The following is a 12,886-nucleotide window of genomic DNA, read 5'->3' as shown; positions in this document are numbered from 1 at the left end:
ACCTTATAAAAACCCAAGTATTTTCAAGATTATAGAATGAATACTGTTATTGCAAAATGAAAAAAAGTACATATCTATGAGAAAGACGTAGATGAAATGTCTACCTAGATTGGAGCAATATTATTACCTTCATGAAAAAAATTGTAAAGAATTCAAGAAATTAAATTGGGTTTTATAAGAGTACCTGTTTATTAAAACATATTAATACTTGCGTAGTGATTGAGTATGTTTTCGTGTTTAAGATTACAATACATATAAAGAAGAATTTATAGCAGGAAACACATTTTCATCATCAACAATAAATTATGTATGCATTTCTTACTATTAACGTTGGTGCTGTGGCTTAGTGGTTAAAGTGCCTGTCTCGTAAACAGGAAATCCTGAGTTCAAATCTCAGCAGCACCTAAATGTTTTCTCCATGCTTTCCGAATAATTTTCATCAAACAAATGTTGAATACAATTTAAGAATAAACATCTGGTTCTATGAACTTTAGAATAAGTTATCCTAAAAATTAAATAAAATGCTTGGTATTGTGAAGATTTTTGTAGGAATGCATTGACTGAAATAGGGATAAGAAAATGACAAAGAACAAGATAGAGGTGAATGTTCACTCTATTGTTGAATTCAACTAATCCATTCTTCAGCAAGGTATATTTTAAAATGATATGAATAGGGTAAACTTCAAATTAGAGAGGTGTTTTTGAATAAGTGAAGAGTCTTCATTCATCTTAAGTGTTTGAGTAGAGAAGTGTTTGAACTTAGAAAAGAATATGAAAGTGAAAAAGCAATATTCTCTTGAAAACCATAAAGAAAAGTGTTTCAAATTTAAGAATCAAGTGGGTGCTGTGGCTTAGCTGGTTAAAGCACCTGTCTAGTAAACAGGAGATCCTGAGTTCATCTCTCAGCAGTGCCTTGCTTTTCTCATTGTTATATAACAAATCATTTTCATTAGGTCTTATTCCGATACAATTAAAATATAAAAGTCTGATTCATCTTACTGTTGAACAGATCACCTTTAACCTTATAAAAACCCAGGTATTTTCAAGATTATAGAATGAATACTGTTATTGCAAAATGAAAAAAAGTACATATCTATGAGAAAGACGTAGATGAAATGTCTACCAAGATTGGAGCAATATTATTACCTTCATGAAAAAAAATTGTAAAGAATTCAAGAAATGAAATTGGGTTTTATAAGAGTACCTGTTTATTAAAAAAAATGAATCCTTGCGAAGTGATTGAGTATCTTTTCGTGTTTAAGATTACAATACATATAAAGAAGAATTTATAGCAGAAAACACATTTTCTTCATCAACAATAAATTATTTATGCATTTTTTACTATTACCGTTGGTGCTGTGGCTAAGTGGTTAAAGCTCCTATCTCGTATACAGGAAATCCTGAGTTCAAATCTCAGCAGCATTTAACTGTTTTCTTCATGCTTTCCGAATAATTTTCATCAAACAAGTGTTGAATACAATTTAAGTATAAACATCTGGTTCTATGAACTTTAGAATAAGTTATCTTAAAAATTAAATAAAATACTTGGTATTGTGAAGATCTTTGTAGGAATGCATTGATTGAAATAGGGAAAAGAAAATGACAAAGAACAAGATAGAGGTGAATGATCACTCTATTGTTGAATTTAACTAATCCATTCTTCAGCAAGGTATATTTTAAAATGATATGAATAGGGTAAACTTCAAATTAGAGAGGTGTTTTTGAATAAGTGAAGAGTCTTCATTCATCTTAAGTTTATGAGTAGAGAAGTGTGTGAACTTAGAAAAGAATATGAAAGTGAAAAAGCATTATTCTCTTGAACAACATAAAGAAAAAGTTTTCAAAATTAAGAATCAAGTGGGTGCTGTGGCTTAGCTGGTTAAAACGCCTGTCTAGGATACAGGAGATCCTGAGTTCAACTCTCAGCTGTGCCTTGCTTTTCTCATTGTAATATATAACAAATCATTTTCATTAGGTCTTATTCCGATACAATTAAAATATAAAAGTCTGATTCATCTTACTGTTGAACAGATCATCTTAAACCTTATAAAAACACAAGTATTTTCAAGATTATAGAATGAATACTGTTATTGCCAAATAAAAAACAAACATATCTATGAGAAAGACGTAGATGAAATTTCTACCTAGATTTGAGCAATATTAATACCTTCATGATTTTTTTTTTAAAGAATTCAAGAAATGAAATTGAGTTTTATAAGAGTACCTGTTTATTAAAACATATTAATACTTGCGTAGTGATTGAGTATGTTTTTGTGTTTAAGATTACAATACATATAAAGAAGAATTTATAGCAGGAAACACATTTTCATCATCAACAATAAATTATGTATGCATTGCTTACTATTAACGTTGGTGCTGTGGCTTAGTGGTTAAAGCGCCTGTCTCGTAAACAGGAAATCCTGAGTTCAAATCTCAACAGCACCTAACTCTTTTCTCCATGCTTTCCGAATAATTTTCATCAAACAAATGTTGAATACAATTTAAGAATAAACATCTGGTTCTATGAACTTTAGAATAAGTTATCTTAAAAATGAAATAAAATGCTTGGTATTGTGAAGATTTTTGTAGGAATGCATTGACTGAAATAGGGAAAAGAAAATGACAAAGAACAAGATAGAGGTGAATGATCACTCTATTGTGGAATTCAACAAATCCATTCTTCAGCAAGGAATATTTTAAAATGATATGAATAGGGTAAACTTCAAATTAGAGAGGTGTTTTTGAATAAGTGAAGAGTCTTCATTCATCTTAAGTGTTTGAGTAGAGAAGTGTGTGAACTTAAAGGAACGGGCTCTATTTAAGATCGGGTGCATGGTTTTCCAGGCCCGTCAGGGCTCTGCCCCTGCCTTCATCTCCTCACTAATCAAGTCCTATGTACCTGCAAGAGAACTTCGGTCTTCCTCCAGGTCCCTCCTCCAGATCCCTCGCTTCACTCGCAAAAAGTGGGGCGGGGCTAATTTCTCCACCCTAGCCCCAACCTTCTGGAACTCACTCCCTGACCACCTCCGCTCTGCTACTCAGTATCTCCCTTTTCGCAGAGAACTGAAAACGTTTCTTTTCAGTCAGGCTTTCCCCACTTAAAAACTCCCTCAATATTTTTTTTCATCTCTCCCTGGTCCCTCTTCATCTCAGTTGCCGATCCCCCCAGCGCCAAGAAACCGCAAGGTGTACGCTGCGCTCTACAAGTATTTTAAATTAGAAATTAAATTAGAAATTAGAAAAGAATATGAAAGTGAAAAAGCAATATTCTCTTGAACACCATAAAGAAAAGTGTTTCAAATTTAAGAATCAAGTGGGTGCTGTGGCTTAGCTGGTTAAAGCGCCTGTCTAGTAAACAGGAAATCCTGAGTTCTACCTAGATTGGAGCAATATTATTACCTTCATGAAAAAAAATTGTAAAGAATTCAAGAAATGAAATTGGGTTTTATAAGAGTACCTGTTTATTAAAACATATTAATACTTGCGTAGTGATTGAGTATGTTTTCCTGTTTAAGATTACAATACATATAAAGAAGAATTTATAGCAGGAAACACATTTTCATCATCAACAATAAATTATGTATGCATTTCTTACTATTAACGTTGGTGCTGTGGCTTAGTGGTTAAAGCGCCTGTCTCGTAAATAGGAAATCCTGAGTTCAAATCTCAGCAGCACCTAAATGTTTTCTCCATGCTTTCCGAATAATTTTCATCAAACAAATGTTGAATACAATTTAAGAATAAACATCTGGTTCTATGAACTTTAGAATAAGTTATCTTAAAAATTAAATAAAATGCTTGGTATTGTGAAGATTTTTGTAGGAATGCATTGACTGAAATAGGGAAAAGAAAATGACAAAGAACAAGATAGAGGTGAATGATCACTCTATTGTGGAATTCAACAAATCCATTCTTCAGCAAGGAATATTTTAAAATGATATGAATAGGGTAAACTTCAAATTAGAGAGGTGTTTTTGAATAAGTGAAGAGTCTTCATTCATCTTAAGTGTTTGAGTAGAGAAGTGTGTGAACTTAAAGGAACGGGCTCTATTTAAGATCGGGTGCATGGTTTTCCAGGCCCGTCAGGGCTCTGCCCCTGCCTTCATCTCCTCACTAATCAAGTCCTATGTACCTGCAAGAGAACTTCGGTCTTCCTCCAGGTCCCTCCTCCAGATCCCTCGCTTCACTCGCAAAAAGTGGGGCGGGGCTAATTTCTCCACCCTAGCCCCAACCTTCTGGAACTCACTCCCTGACCACCTCCGCTCTGCTACTCAGTATCTCCCTTTTCGCAGAGAACTGAAAACGTTTCTTTTCAGTCAGGCTTTCCCCACTTAAAAACTCCCTCAATATTTTTTTCATCTCTCCCTGGTCCCTCTTCATCTCAGTTGCCGATCCCCCCAGCGCCAAGAAACCGCAAGGTGTACGCTGCGCTCTACAAGTATTTTAAATTAGAAATTAAATTAGAAATTAGAAAAGAATATGAAAGTGAAAAAGCAATATTCTCTTGAACACCATAAAGAAAAGTGTTTCAAATTTAAGAATCAAGTGGGTGCTGTGGCTTAGCTGGTTAAAGCGCCTGTCTAGTAAACAGGAAATCCTGAGTTCTACCTAGATTGGAGCAATATTATTACCTTCATGAAAAAAAATTGTAAAGAATTCAAGAAATGAAATTGGGTTTTATAAGAGTACCTGTTTATTAAAACATATTAATACTTGCGTAGTGATTGAGTATGTTTTCCTGTTTAAGATTACAATACATATAAAGAAGAATTTATAGCAGGAAACACATTTTCATCATCAACAATAAATTATGTATGCATTTCTTACTATTAACGTTGGTGCTGTGGCTTAGTGGTTAAAGCGCCTGTCTCGTAAACAGGAAATCCTGAGTTCAAATCTCAGCAGCACCTAAATGTTTTCTCCATGCTTTCCGAATAATTTTCATCAAACAAATGTTGAATACAATTTAAGAATAAACATCTGGTTCTATGAACTTTAGAATAAGTTATCTTAAAAATTAAATAAAATGCTTGGTATTGTGAAGATTTTTGTAGGGAAAAGAAAATGACAAAGAACAAGATAGAGGTGAATGATCACTCTATTGTTGAATTCAACTAATCCATTCTTCAGCAAGGTATATTTTAAAATGATATGAATAGGGTAAACTTCAAATTAGAGAGGTGTTTTTGAATAAGTGAAGAGTCTTCATTCATATTAAGTGTTTGAGTAGAGAAGTGTGTGAACTTAGAAAAGAATATGAAAGTGAAAAAGCAATATTCTCTTGAAAACCATAAAGAAAAGTGTTTCAAATTTAAGAATCAAGTGGGTGCTGTGGCTTAGCTGGTTAAAGCACCTGTCTTGTAAACAGGAGATCCTGAGTTCATCTCTCAGCAGTGCCTTGCTTTTCTCATTGTTATATAACAAATCATTTTCATTAGGTCTTATTCCGATACAATTAAAATATAAAAGTCTGATTCATCTTACTGTTGAACAGATCACCTTTAACCTTATAAAAACCCAGGTATTTTCAAGATTATAGAATGAATACTGTTATTGCAAAATGAAAAAAAGTACATATCTATAAGAAAGACGTAGATGAAATGTCTACCAAGATAGGAGCAATATTATTACCTTCATGAAAAAAAATTGTAAAGAATTCAAGAAATGAAATTGGGTTTTATATGAGTACCTGTTTATTAAAACATATGAATCCTTGCGAAGTGTTTGAGTATCTTTTCGTGTTTAAGATTACAATACATATAAAGAAGAATTTATAGCAGAAAACACATTTTCATCATCAACAATAAATTATTTATGCATTTTTTACTATTACCGTTGGTGCTGTGGCTAAGTGGTTAAAGCTCCTATCTCGTAAACAGGAAATCCTGAGTTCAAATCTCAGCAGTATTTAACTGTTTTCTTCATGCTTTCCGAATAATTTTCATCAAACAAGTGTTGAATACAATTTAGGTATAAACATCTGGTTCTATGAACTTTAGAATAAGTTATATTAAAAATTAAATAAAATACTTGGTATTGTGAAGATTTTTGTAGGAATGCATTGATTGAAATAGGAAAAAGAAAATGACAAAGAACAAGATAGAGGTGAATGATCACTCTATTGTTGAATTCAACTAATCCATTCTTCAGCAAGGTATATTTTAAAATGATATGAATAGGGTAAACTTCAAATTAGAGAGGTGTTTTTGAATAAGTGAAGAGTCTTCATTCATCTTAAGTTTATGAGTAGAGAAGTGTGTGAACTTAGAAAAGAATATGAAAGTGAAAAAGCATTATTCTCTTGAACACCATAAAGAAAAAGTTTTCAGAACTAAGAATCAAGTGGGTGCTGTGGCTTAGCTGGTTAAAACGCCTGTCTAGGATACAGGAGATCCTGAGTTCAACTCTCAGCTGTGCCTTGCTTTTCTCATTGTAATATATAACAAATCATTTTCATTAGGTCTTATTCCGATACAATTAAAATATAAAAGTCTGATTCATCTTACTGTTGAACAGATCATCTTAAACCTTATAAAAACACAAGTATTTTCAAGATTATAGAATGAATACTGTTATTGCCAAATAAAAAAAATACATATCTATGAGAAAGACGTAGATGAAATTTCTACCTAGATTTGAGCAATATTAATACCTTCATGATTTTTTTTTTTAAAGAATTCAAGAAATGAAATTGAGTTTTATAAGAGTACCTGTTTATTAAAACATATTAATACTTGCGTAGTGATTGAGTATGTTTTCGTGTTTAAGATTACAATACAATAGTAAGAAGAATTTATAGCAGGAAACACATTTTCCTCATCAACAATAAATTATGTATGCATTTCTTACTATTAACGTTGGTGCTGTGGCTTAGTGGTTAAAGCGCCTGTCTCGTAAACAGGAAATCCTGAGTTCAAATCTCAACAGCACCTAACTCTTTTCTCCATGCTTTCCGAATAATTTTCATCAAACAAATGTTGAATACAATTTAAGAATAAACATCTGGTTCTATGAACTTTAGAATAAGTTATCTTAAAAATGAAATAAAATGCTTGGTATTGTGAAGATTTTTGTAGGAATGCATTGACTGAAATAGGGAAAAGAAAATGACAAAGAACAAGATAGAGGTGAATGGAAAGGGGCGACCACTCGGTCCCCCCGAACGTATGGTGGAGTACCCCGATCCCCCCGGGAGACCATCTTGGGCGGGAGGCGAGTCTCGGCTGGTATGCCCGAAGCGGCGTAGCCGGGGCGCGCCTTTTCCCGCCCTGGAGTGGGTTGTCCTAGACGCTGATGCCGCCGGCCACGCCCCCGGAGGCAGGCGGAGGCGGGTTTACGCCCGCCCGAAGACGGATAAAAGGAGCAACAAGCCAAGAAAGCATCCTCTTGTTCCTGTGCTCTGAAGCTGCACCTCCCCGCTGCACGTGAGCTCGAGACGGAACGAAGAGCCAATTTTGAGCGTTGTAATTTTGTTCTTGTTTTACAGATATCTTCGTTGGAGAATGCCGGGCAAGAAGGTCGGAAAGCGGGTCGGTACCGATCAGATGCTCCGCATGCTCGTGAAGGAGGTAGCCGAGTTGAAGAAACAGATGGCGGTAAAGAACGGTGAGGGAGGCCCGAAGCGAATCGTCGGACCAGCATTGCCGGGAGTTGTCCCTAGCGGGAGAGGCAAGAGGTCCAAGAGGGGGGCACCTGGGGAGGAGGCCCCAGTTCCCGATACACCGATAGAGGAGCCAATCCCGGTTCCGAAGGAGGGGCATCCGATCCCCGTGGTAGTCACCCCCGTGAACGGGGAAGATATGCCTCCCGAGTTGGCTGTACAACTGGCAGCGTGGTTGGGAAAAGATAGTGAGGGCACCACGGCGGACGACGCCAGGGCAGTAATGAGACAATTGCGGGAATCTAGAGAGGCTGCGAAGGCACCATCTTCTGTTCCCCCACATGTTCCGGTGGCTGAGATTGCAGCAGGCGCGAGTTCGGCAGCAAGTACAGCACCTAGTTCAGGTAAGCGGCTACTGCCGATTGCGGGGGAGGGGTCTGTACCCTCACGAAGGGAGAAAGTGGCCCAGCATGTTCCACTCGAAATTAAGGAAAAGATTTGGGCTGATAAGTATGTGAATATGTTTTCTTTGCTTACTGATCATTACGAGATCGAGCATGTGAAGGGCCAAAAAGAGCTTATGCATCCGAGTGTTTGGCGCGCAAAAATGGCCGCATTTAAGGTCAACGAGAACATAGGTACTTGGGGCAGAGCGTTTGGCATTTTCACCTCCATTATGGGTGAGCGAAGGCCTGAGTTGTTGACGGAATTACCTATTTATCAGACACGTATCATGGAATATTCTCTAGCGTACGAGGGCAATCAGTGGTTTTGTTATGACAATATTTTTAGGAAGGCTAAGGAGCACGACCCAGCCCTAACTTGGGATTGTTATGACTCCATTTCTTGGCAAAAAATGGAGAATTCAGGCATGTTAAAGGTACCATTGTCGGGGGGTTTCGGGGGTGAGTCTTCCCGCCAAACCTCTGGGACACCCTTTCGGACGGGTGCAGGTAACGAGCATCACTCGAAGTCGAGTGGCAACGCAGGTAAAAAGGGGATTTGTTGGAATTTTAACAGGGGAAAATGTACAAGGCCTCAGGGGTCATGCAAGTTTAGACACGAATGTGGGGGGTGTGGACAGTCCTCTCATCCCGAGACCATGTGCAGAGCCAAAACGGGTGATAACGGTGGTAGGGGAAGCGCCAAACAGGTCTGAAATAGTCCGTGGGGCGCCTTTACCTACCCCGGTTGATACCATGGCAATGATTCCCTGGCTCAACTAATACCCGGATCATGTCTCCGCTGGGGTGTTGCGAGACGGGTTTTCGTATGGTTTCCGCATTCCGGTGGGGGATTTTCAGGGTAAAACAAGTTGTAAGAACCAACTGTCGGTCCTGCAGCATACGGCGGTGGTACAGATAAAGATTGGGAAAGAGGTGACTCGAGGGCGGGTTGCCGGTCCATTCGAGTTACCACCGGTTGCTAACTTTGTTTGTTCCCCCTTAGGGGTGGTCCCCAAGAAGGACCCGGGTGAGTTTAGGCTAATACATAATTTGTCAGCCCCATGAGGTCTTTCCGTGAATGATGCGATAGACCCGGAAGTGTGTTCGGTGCGGTACGCATCTTTCGATGAGGCCGTCGCCATGTTGAATCGCCTGGGGCCCGGAGCGCTGATGGCCAAATCGGACATCGAGTCAGCGTTCCGGTTGCTCCCGGTACACCCAGACGATCAGCGTCTCCTTGGTTTCATGTTTCAGGGTCGCTATTACATGGATAAATGTATGCCAATGGGTTGCTCCATATCTTGTGCTTATTTTGAAAAGTTCAGTTGTTTTTTGCAATGGGTATTCACAAGAAAGACGGGTTTTCAGCATGTGATGCATTATCTCGATGACTTTCTGTTCCTGGGGGCAGCCGGGGATCCGGAATGTGGACAGGCTTTAAAAGAGTTTTGTGTCTTAATGAATCACTTTGGCGTGCCATTGGCACCAGGTAAGACTGTGGGTCCCTCGACTTCACTCGAGTTTCTGGGGATCGAGCTCGACTCGGAGGAAGGTTGTTTTCGGTTGCCCAAAGAGAAGGTGTTGAAATTCAGGGCATCCCTTGAAACATGTATTCGAGAGACTAAGGTAAACCTGCATCAATTGCAACAAACGGTGGGCCAGTTGAATTTTGCCCTTAGAGTAATCCCAATGGCCCGCCCCTTTTCCCGCTCGATTGCACAAGCCATGGTCGGCCTTAAGGAGGGACATCACCGCACGAGGCTCTCGGCAGAGATTCGCCAGGACATGCGCATTTGGTTGGCATTCCTGGCAGATTTCAATGGTCGAGTTGTCTGGAACAAGCCGGCGGTGTCCTCCGAGGAGCTGGGGCTGTGGACAGATTCGGCGGGGAGTGTAGGTTTTGGCGCCATATTCGGTACGCAATGGTCGGCTCAGAAATGGCCGTCATGGTGGCACGAGTGCGGGCTGACAAGTAACATTGCTTTCCTCGAGCTCTTCCCTATTTTGGTGGCCCTGAAAACATGGCCTGAGGGGTTCCGAGATCACTCTGTGGTGTTCTGGTCTGATAACATGACCGTGGTTGAGTGTATCAATAGTCAGGCAGCACGTTGTAAATGGATTCTAAGACTGCTTAAAGAAATTGTATTGTTGTGTATGCAGTTGAATGTGCTCTTTAGGGCGCGACATGTCCCAGGGGTGCTGAACCAAGCGGCTGATGCGCTTTCTCGTTTCCGTATGCAGGCCTTCTGGGGTTTTCTGCCCACAGCGGACCCGGTGGCGGCACCCTTTCCCGAAGCTCTCTGGTCTCTCGGTGCCCCGAACTACAAAACCTCGTGGGAGAGAGTTTAGCACCCAGGACAAGGAAGGCATATGAAGGGGCGTTTCGTTCCTATTGGTCCTTTTTGGGTTCTGCTAGGGAGGAGCTTTGGGGCCAGGAAGAGTTTGTCGTAAAATTTTTGCTGTCCTTACATCAGGCAGGCAAATCAGTAGCTACGGCCCAGAGGCATCGGGCCGCCATTTCCTTTATGGCGAAGGCTCATGGGATCCAGGACCCGACAGCGTCTTTCGTGGTGCAGAAAGCGCTACGTGGGTGGCAACGCCTTGAGGGTCGCAGAGTAGATGAGAGACACCCGATAGGTCTGGATAGGTTGGCCCTGTTATTTTCCGTACTCCCTGCGACGTGTTCATCCCAGTATGAAACAGTGTTATTCCGAGCCGCTTTTGCGTTAGCATTCCATGGGGCTATGCGGGTAAGCGAACTGGTGGCAAAGAACAAGCAGGATACGGTGGGGGGACTGTGCCGAGAGCACATTCAGGTTAAGATGGAGAGGATGACTGTCTCGTTTGTCAGGTCCAAGGCCGATCAGGGTGCGATTGGGGACTGCATAGTCATACATAGGATTCCCGGATCTCCCATGTGCCCTGTTGTTTGCGTAGAGGAATATTTAGCGCAGAGGGTGGCATCATGGGGGGGGACCTTGTTGAGACACTCTGACGCCACCCCACTGACGAGGTTTCAGTTCCAGCGGGTGCTTTCAATGTCAATTTCGGCTGCGGGTTTGAACCCTGGCGAGTTTGGGACCCATTCCTTTCGGATAGGGGCTGCTACTGAAGCTACAGCCAGGGGTCTGAGTGTGGAAAAAGTGAAACGTTTGGGGCGTTGGTCCTCGAATTGTTACAAGAGGTATGTGTGGTTGCACATGTTGTGAAGCGGCAATCATGTTCTCACGCTTCTTGTTTTTGTTTGGTTTACAGTTTCGCAAGCTTACGAGGCGGGGCGGACTGAGCAGTCGACCCGACACCTGGGAACCACCGGTCAGACATCACCGGCTGCGGAAAAAGTGGTGTGGGTCGTGGGCCACTCATACGTGAGGCGTGCCGCGGACGTATTCGAAGCAAGTGACATGATTCACATGGCTGGGGAATACGGGTACAGGGTGACCTTCTATGGAAGGGGCGGGCTCTGTATTGACCAGTTTCAATCCTTTTTCGAGGGTTTGTTAGGGCGGACAAGGTCACCGCCGTCTATAATCATAGTCCATCTTGGGGTTAATGATTTGGTGACCACTGGTAGACGACTGCTTCTCGAGGCAATGCTTTCCACTGTAAGTTGGTTGGCGAGAAGAGTTCCAGGGTGCACAATTGCATGGTCCCATATGATTCCACGAAAAGTGTGGCGGGGGGCGATTTCGGTTTCTGCTCTGAATCACTCAGTGAAGAAAGTAAATAACAAGTTGGGTAGATTGTTTCGTTCAAGGGCACTGCATTCTATTCCGCATGGTTGTATCAAGGGGGACAGTATGTATTTGGGAGATGGGGTCCATTTGTCTCGGGTGGGGAATGAGTTACTCATAGGAGACCTCATAGCTTGGCTAAAGAGTTTGAAACATGACCTTTAGGCAGGAGTTGTTGTGGGGGGTCCGGATAGCCGGTCAACTATCCGGCCTGTGGCGGTAAGGTCATGATCGGTGAGCAGTAATTGGAAGATCCCTATGGGGGGGCGTCACCCATTACGGATGGGAGCGCCCGGGGGAGGTGGCCATTGGCCCCTCAATGGGGAGGCGGTCCCTTCTAAGGATGGGCCGCCGAAAGAAAAGGAAAGGCGGTCAAGGCCCCTTCCTTGATAGGAGGGGCTACGGGCCCCTCCTGGGGAATTTCCCGGGGCCAGGACACCTGCGACGGCAGATGTGGTAAGTTGTGTGGGGTGGGGAGGGGGTTTACGCTACCTTCTAGACACCTCACACGAGTCCTCGGACGACCTTTAAATGGCGTCGAGTTCATTGGGGCCCCCGTCAAGTCAAGGGAAATTGGTAGATGCATTTGAGGTACAGCCTCTGTGCGGTCGCCCCTCCCAAGTGGGGGGGGTAATTCTGGTTTAGGGATCTGACACCGGTTACGACCTTGCCGTTGGCCCTTAACGTTAGGATGTACAATTTTAAGTTAAATGTTTTGTAGGATGTTAGTTCGGCTAGGAGAACCTTTGTATTAGAAATATGTTAAGGTTAGCCAAACATCGTAATGTGGAAATGAAATTGTACATAATATGAAACTGTTATTTTAATGTTTTGATTTTGTTTCATATTTTAATAAATACGGCCGGGAGGGTCACTCCCTCCCGCCTTCCAAAAGTTCAGAACCGTTTCTGTTTCCCATCCTTGGGGATTGCGTCGAGAGGGGGTGGCGGGTATCTCAGCCATATGGAAAGGGGCGACCACTCGGTGCCCCCGAACGTATGGTGGAGTACCCCGATCCCCCCGGGAGGCCATCTTGGGCGGGAGGCGAGTCTCGGCTGGTATGCCCGAAGCGGCGTAGCCGGGGCGCGCCTTTTCCCGCCCTGGAG

At 41.8% G+C, this 12,886-nt stretch overlaps 8 non-coding genes across 8 annotated transcripts; all 8 read left to right on the top strand.

The window, feature by feature from the left end:
- Nucleotides 1-332: 332 nt before the first annotated feature.
- TRNAT-CGU (transfer RNA threonine (anticodon CGU)) lies at nucleotides 333-405 on the top strand. Its single transcript has one exon. It is a non-coding gene; the product is annotated as a tRNA-Thr (tRNA).
- A 1,455-nt stretch (nucleotides 406-1,860) lies between these two features.
- On the top strand, nucleotides 1,861-1,934 carry TRNAP-AGG (transfer RNA proline (anticodon AGG)). The gene has a single exon. It is a non-coding gene; the product is annotated as a tRNA-Pro (tRNA).
- Nucleotides 1,935-2,372: 438 nt separating this feature from the next.
- Nucleotides 2,373-2,445, top strand: TRNAT-CGU (transfer RNA threonine (anticodon CGU)). Its single transcript has one exon. It is a non-coding gene; the product is annotated as a tRNA-Thr (tRNA).
- A 1,160-nt stretch (nucleotides 2,446-3,605) lies between these two features.
- On the top strand, nucleotides 3,606-3,678 carry TRNAT-CGU (transfer RNA threonine (anticodon CGU)). Its single transcript has one exon. It is a non-coding gene; the product is annotated as a tRNA-Thr (tRNA).
- Nucleotides 3,679-4,837: 1,159 nt separating this feature from the next.
- TRNAT-CGU (transfer RNA threonine (anticodon CGU)) lies at nucleotides 4,838-4,910 on the top strand. The gene has a single exon. It is a non-coding gene; the product is annotated as a tRNA-Thr (tRNA).
- A 415-nt stretch (nucleotides 4,911-5,325) lies between these two features.
- TRNAT-UGU (transfer RNA threonine (anticodon UGU)) lies at nucleotides 5,326-5,399 on the top strand. Its single transcript has one exon. It is a non-coding gene; the product is annotated as a tRNA-Thr (tRNA).
- A 946-nt stretch (nucleotides 5,400-6,345) lies between these two features.
- On the top strand, nucleotides 6,346-6,419 carry TRNAP-AGG (transfer RNA proline (anticodon AGG)). The gene has a single exon. It is a non-coding gene; the product is annotated as a tRNA-Pro (tRNA).
- A 440-nt stretch (nucleotides 6,420-6,859) lies between these two features.
- On the top strand, nucleotides 6,860-6,932 carry TRNAT-CGU (transfer RNA threonine (anticodon CGU)). Its single transcript has one exon. It is a non-coding gene; the product is annotated as a tRNA-Thr (tRNA).
- The last annotated feature ends 5,954 nt before the right edge of the window (nucleotides 6,933-12,886 follow it).

The sequence above is a fragment of the Lissotriton vulgaris genome, chromosome 12, assembly GCF_964263255.1.
Source record: "Lissotriton vulgaris chromosome 12, aLisVul1.2, whole genome shotgun sequence".
Taxonomy (NCBI): domain Eukaryota; kingdom Metazoa; phylum Chordata; class Amphibia; order Caudata; family Salamandridae; genus Lissotriton; species Lissotriton vulgaris.
Note: the sequence above shows the minus strand (reverse complement) of the source record. Positions and strands in the feature narration are given on the sequence as shown.